This window comes from Marmota monax, unplaced genomic scaffold, assembly GCF_021218885.2.
Source record: "Marmota monax isolate L192 unplaced genomic scaffold, Marmota_monax_Labrador192_F-V1.1 WCK01_AAM20220418_F8-fsc00122, whole genome shotgun sequence".
Taxonomy (NCBI): domain Eukaryota; kingdom Metazoa; phylum Chordata; class Mammalia; order Rodentia; family Sciuridae; genus Marmota; species Marmota monax.
Window position 1 is genome coordinate 7,690,381 of NW_026695223.1, and position 6,111 is coordinate 7,696,491.

The following is a 6,111-nucleotide window of genomic DNA, read 5'->3' on the forward strand; positions in this document are numbered from 1 at the left end:
CCACATTTCTTCCTCAGGAGCTTTCTGGGGAAAGACCTGGCTGTTCACTGACATCACTTACCAGGTGTTTTGGAGATGCTCAACTGAATAGGAGGCAACCAAGTTAAATTATCTTCCTACAGGTGATATTTCAAGAACACCTAGCCTCTAGTGACCCAGGAAAGGTATTAATGGAATTGCTGCCCTATGAACATCACATGAAGGTACCATCAGGTTGAGATTGATTTGCAAACTCACCAAAAAGATAATGTGTTCCTCCTCTAAATACTCATAGTACTCTGCACACACCTCTGTCATAAAAGGCACAGTTGTCACTCAGTATTTGCAGGAGATGGGCTCCAGGACCTCCCAAGTATACCAAAATCCATGATGTTCAAGCCCCTTTATATGTACTGGTAAAGCATTTGCACAGAACCTTTGTACATCATCCTGTGTACTTTAAATCATTTCTAGATTACCTATAATACTTACTAAGGAATACAGGCTTTGTTAATAGTTCTTACACTATATTGTTTGGAAAATATCAACAAGTAAAAAGACAATACCTGTTCAACATAAATGCAAATTTCAATCCTTGTTGGTTGAATCTAGACAAGGAACCCACAGGCACAGCCAGCCAAGTGCACTACATTACAGCATTATTATGGACCTGTATCCTCCTGGGCATCAGGACTGGGGGACCTATTCATCTCTTAGAATCCAGCAGGTGTCCCCGAAATTGCACTTTGAGCCACTCTGCACACTTGGTTATTCTACACATCATTATTAATTCACAAATGAACACTTTTCAGGAGTCATATGTAAGGCTAAGGCTGGTCTCTTTAGCTTTTTCATTCTACAAAATTCCCATCCTCTTCTACCCACCTGACTTCACATCTATCTCTTAGAGTTCCTGAAGTCTAAAACATTTGAACTAGTATACATGTTCCTCTCACAAGCACATCAGATCCTTTCTCCATTAACCCTCCCCAACCCCCCCCCAATTTGCCAGCACTGAATAAAATTGATAGTCCCAACTAAACCAGGCAACTGAAGCCCTGAGTCCAACACACAGAGAACAGCTGTGCCTACCATATAATACTGCATAGTTGTCACAGATTTTATGCCAATTGTTTTTGCAAAAAAAGTGGGGGTGAAACAATTATGTGCAGCTTTTTAAAAAATATTGTGCTGGTATGACTTTAAAACCATTTATTATTAAACAGTCTTTGGTGCAAATTACAGTGTACAAAATACTTGAAAATATACATTAAAATTGAATAATTCAGCCTGGTGCAGAGTCATATGCCTGTAATACCAGCGGTTAAGGAGGCTGAGGAAGGAGAATTGCAAGATTGAGGCCAGTCTCAGCAACTTAGTAAGGTCCCAATCAACTTAGCAAGACACTGTCTCAAAATGAAAATAATAATAATAATAATAATAATAATGAGGACTGGGGATGTGGCTCAGTGGTTAAGTGCCCTGGGTTCAATCCCAATACCAAAATAAATAAATAAATAAATAAATGGTCTAAATCTAGATTCATCATTTTTTCATGAGAGTTTAGCAAACATCTTTCCAGTTTGGGGAAAAAAACACATATTAGTTGCTATGATTTGTGTAAAATAGTTAAAATATTCCACCTAAGAAAATTTACTCTAATGTTGCAAAATATGGACTTGAAAATTTCACCTGTGTCCTAAGATTCTGCACTTCTGTCACAGGTTTCCTGATCTGACACCCCATTCTCAGCACCTCTCACGTAAAATGTGTTTCCATTGGCACTGTGGGCTCTAACAACAAGCGGCGGCTCTCTGAAATACACTGACAATGTGCCTGGGCATGTGCTGCATGCTGTTGATGCCAGAGGCTCAGGAAGCCGAGTCAAAAGGACCACAAGTCCAAAGCCAGCTTCAGCAATTGAGCATGACCCTGTCTCAAAATTAAAACAAAATAAATAAATAAAAAAGAACTGGGGATATGGTTCAAAGAAAGCAATATACTAACCACATGCCTGCAAGGACAATTGTAGGCTCATGGCTCTCAGTGCACAAGAAAACAGTTGTGCTTCCCTCTACCACCGCTGGTGAACGTGTGGCTGCTCTCTGTTCATCTCTTAAGTGGCTTGACCAACAGAATTGTACCATGTGATGATTATGCAATGAAAGACTATAAACCAATTTTGTGACTGGAAAAACCCAGAGCAATGATTATGCAGTGAAACACAGTCAACTCCCAGGAAAGACTCCTTCATGGGTCTCTTCAGTCAATCCTGAAAGCAAAGTGAGAAAGAAAGGGCCAGGATATGAAGCACAGACTCAACACAAGCCCAAGCTGGGTTATCTTCCTTCTGTAAATAAAATGCAGGTCTCAGGAGGCAGTCACTACGGAAGCAAGACTCCAGGATGCAGGATCCTGATGGCTTCGATGGGGCATCACTGGGGAGCTGTCTCCCACAAGAAGTGAAAACTCCAGACAACAAATCACTTTATTTGCACCCACTTCCAATAAATGAGTTTTAAAATCTGATTTTATGATTTTACCTTTGAAAACCCAGACCCTCTGTTCCCTCCCTCACTGCTCATCGGCTCCCTGGTCAGTTCAGGGCGCCATCTTTTCTCACCTACAGGACGGCCATAGCCATCTCATTGCTACAGCACCCTTCTAATGGACTTCCCTGCATCTGCATCTCCCTACCCACCCAGGCCACTCTCCACCCTGCAGCCAGAGTGTTTTTATAACCTTCTCATCTGATGTCATAACCTTGCTGGGTGGAAATCTTTTAGAGGAGGCCCAACTCCAGAAAGCTAGTGCCTGAACTCAGTAGCATGCATGGCCCACAAGGCCTCATGATTTGGCTGCCTATCATTCCAGCCTCATTCTCTGCCATTTCTTGACCACACCTCTGATTAAGCCCACACTGTTTGCACTTCTCTGATTAGAAGGTACCCAGACTTGTAATTTTGCCTGGTCCATTTCTCCTATTGGTATGCCTTGGCTGCATCCCCCTCTAAAATGGCAAGAGCACCCTTGTAAGACACGTCAACTCAAATACCACCTCAACCCTAGGGTGCCTCTGCTTTCCCAGGCAGTGCCACCAAGGCTCTCCTCTATGCTTCCTTTCTACTTCACATCCATCTCAACATGACACACATGCTACTGTGTGCTGCCTGTTTCTCTCCTGGATTTGATGGAGAGCTCCTCAGGAACAAACTTCAGCTTGCCGAGGTGGTGTCTAAGAACGCATGCTGAGTAAATGACTAAAGAAACACATGAAAGAGGCAAATGAGCACTTACACCTTGAACAGCACTGAGTTTAGGCTAATGCCAATGGGCAGGGGTTGAGAAAAGAGCTAAGGGGAAACCAAAAACGAGAAAAGAAGCATAAAACTCATCATCATGGAACAAGACCCACAGTGGCCTTGTCAGGGTGGATTTAGAGGAGAAAGATGGCAACACCACAGTCAGCCAAGTTAAGGAAAGAACTCAATTTAAAATAAGTTCCAAGAGGTTAGGAGTAGGTTGTGAGAGAACAAGCATAAGATCAGAAGAGTTGGAATTAACCAAGCAGGAGCCTGGGATGGAGGCCCTGTGAAGTGTCTCCAGGGATGACGCTGATGAGCTCCTGCTTCCAAAAAGGTCACAGAAATTCATTTAGTCCCAGTACCTACAACTACACAGGACAGTTCACTGTCCTTACCCCTACTTGATCTCATAGCCACTGTTTCCCATTAAAGGGGTCCCAAATTCCAGAACCTACTTTTCTTTTATTTATTTATATATGACAGCAGAATGCATTACAATTTTTATTATACATATAGAGCTCAATTTTTCATATCTCTGGTTGTATACACAGTATATTCAGACCAATTCGTGTCTTCATACATGTACTTTGGATAATAATGATCATCACATTCCACCATCATTTATAACCCCACGCCCCTTCCCTTTCCCTCCAACCCCTCTGCCCTATCTAGAGTTCATCTCTTCCTCCCTTGCTCCCTCTCCCTACCCCACTATGAATCAGCCTCCTTATATCAGAGAAAACATTCAGCATTTGGTTTGGGGGATTGACTAACTTCACTTAGCATTATCTTCTCTAATTCCATCCATTTACCTGAAAATGCCATGATTTTATTCTCTTTTATTGCTGAGTAATATTCCATTGTGTATATATGCCACACTTTTTTTTTTAACCATTCATCTATTGAAGGGCATCTAGGTTGGTTTCACAGTTTAGCTATTGTGAATTGTGCTGCTATAAATACTGATGTGGCTGTGTCCCTGTTTTTAAGTCCTTTGGGTATAGACCAAGGAGAGGGACAGCTGGGTCAAAGGGTGGCAGAACCAATTTTCTTTTCCCCTATCTAATATAGCCCTCATTTAAAATTTACTTTATCTTGAATCAGTTGACCTTTCCCAGTCCTTCCCACCCTGTTACCTTAAATTTATTTATCCAACATGTAAAACTGTCAGGCCCTGTTAGAAATAAAAACTAACCCACATCCAGCACCTTCACACATGAGGTACTTGTACTAAGTGATTTCTAGGCATTATTAAATATTATTATCCAGTTTTAAGACATTAGGAAAATGAAGCATATTAAGATGAAAGAAAGAAAGTTAATATGCCCAAGATTTCACATGAAATAAGTGGTAAAGGTAATTTTAAAAAGTTTAAAGTGGTTGGCCGGACCCAGTGGCACATACCTATAATCCTATTGGCTTGGGAGGCGGAGACAGAAGAATTACTAGTTCAAAACCAGCCTCAGCAACTGCAAGATGCTAAGCAACTCAGTGAGATCCTGTCTCTAAATAAAGTTCAAAATAGGGCTGGGGATGTGGCTCAGTGGTCAAGTGCCTCTGAGTTCAATCCCCAGTACTAAAACAAACAAACAACAAAAAAAAGTTTAAAGTGGTAAAGGTAATTTAAATACAGACCTTTCTGAACCCAATCTCATTTTCTTTCTACTATGTCCTCTTTTCTATAAAACCTTTCAGAGAAAATATAGGGCCCAAATAAAATATCAAAATCTCAGGACTGGACAAGTATAAAAAGCCCAGTCACCAAGAGCAAACATCAAAAAATGTAAAAGAAGAAAATACAAATGAATATTGAGAACTACAGTCTGTATTTGAAGGGAAGAAGAGCCAGAGAGGTAGGTTGGTCCCCACAGGCAAACATACCCTACAGACATGGCCAGGCTCAAAGGGAACAGCAAACTTCCCAAGAGGTTAATTTTAACTTTTCTATATTTTACTACCAGTTAAGAGCCAGGTCAAGCCTTGCATGCTTAACTCTCTGGACAGGAGCCGAGGGGGCACTAAATCAAGGGTGGTGACTTAAAGAACAAAATTACTGACAGGTCAGAGTTGGCAGGACAAGAAGAGGTCAAGTCTATGAGACCTGAGACTCAGAGAAACCCAGGAATGAAAGTTTTAAACTAAACTTCTTAACTTACAAGAAAAGATTCCCTGTTCTCATCCTTTTGTGAGCTGATGAAACGTGCTGTCCCAGGCTTATGTATCTGAATTCTACTCTTGTTTTTCTTATTGTTTCCTGTACATTCTGTGGCAGCTTAGAACACTAAAGGCTACTGAACCGTTGAGTTTAACCCATCAGAATAACACAGCAATACTAGCACATGCTTGGAACACAGAATGCCTGCTTCAGGAGCCTATCAGAGAAGGCCATTCTTCCTTCATTACCTTCTATTTTACAGGACCAATGCAATGGCCAATGGGCACAGTGATCAGGACATGGTCAAACTCACTAAGCCCTTCTGGCTTATAGACCATGGCATTTCTAAAAACAAACGAGCCAGAAATCGCAGTAAGATTCTCCTGACTCAAATCATCAAGGACAACCCCGGAGTCACAAGTGGGTTTGGGAAACCGTCTCATTAAAAGAACATCAAAAGTCTGCTCCCTAGGTAAGGGGTTCTGTATGTGCACAGCACCTGCCTATGTTGTGGCATTCTTTGAAGTGGTTGGAGAGACTTGTAGAAACACCCATTCAAGATAAACAGAACACAGTGTTTCCCTGAAAGAATCAGACAAAAAAAAAAAAAAAAACACCCAGGAGAAAACACAGACCAAAGACAAAGACATTGGCTTAAGACTTAAATATAAA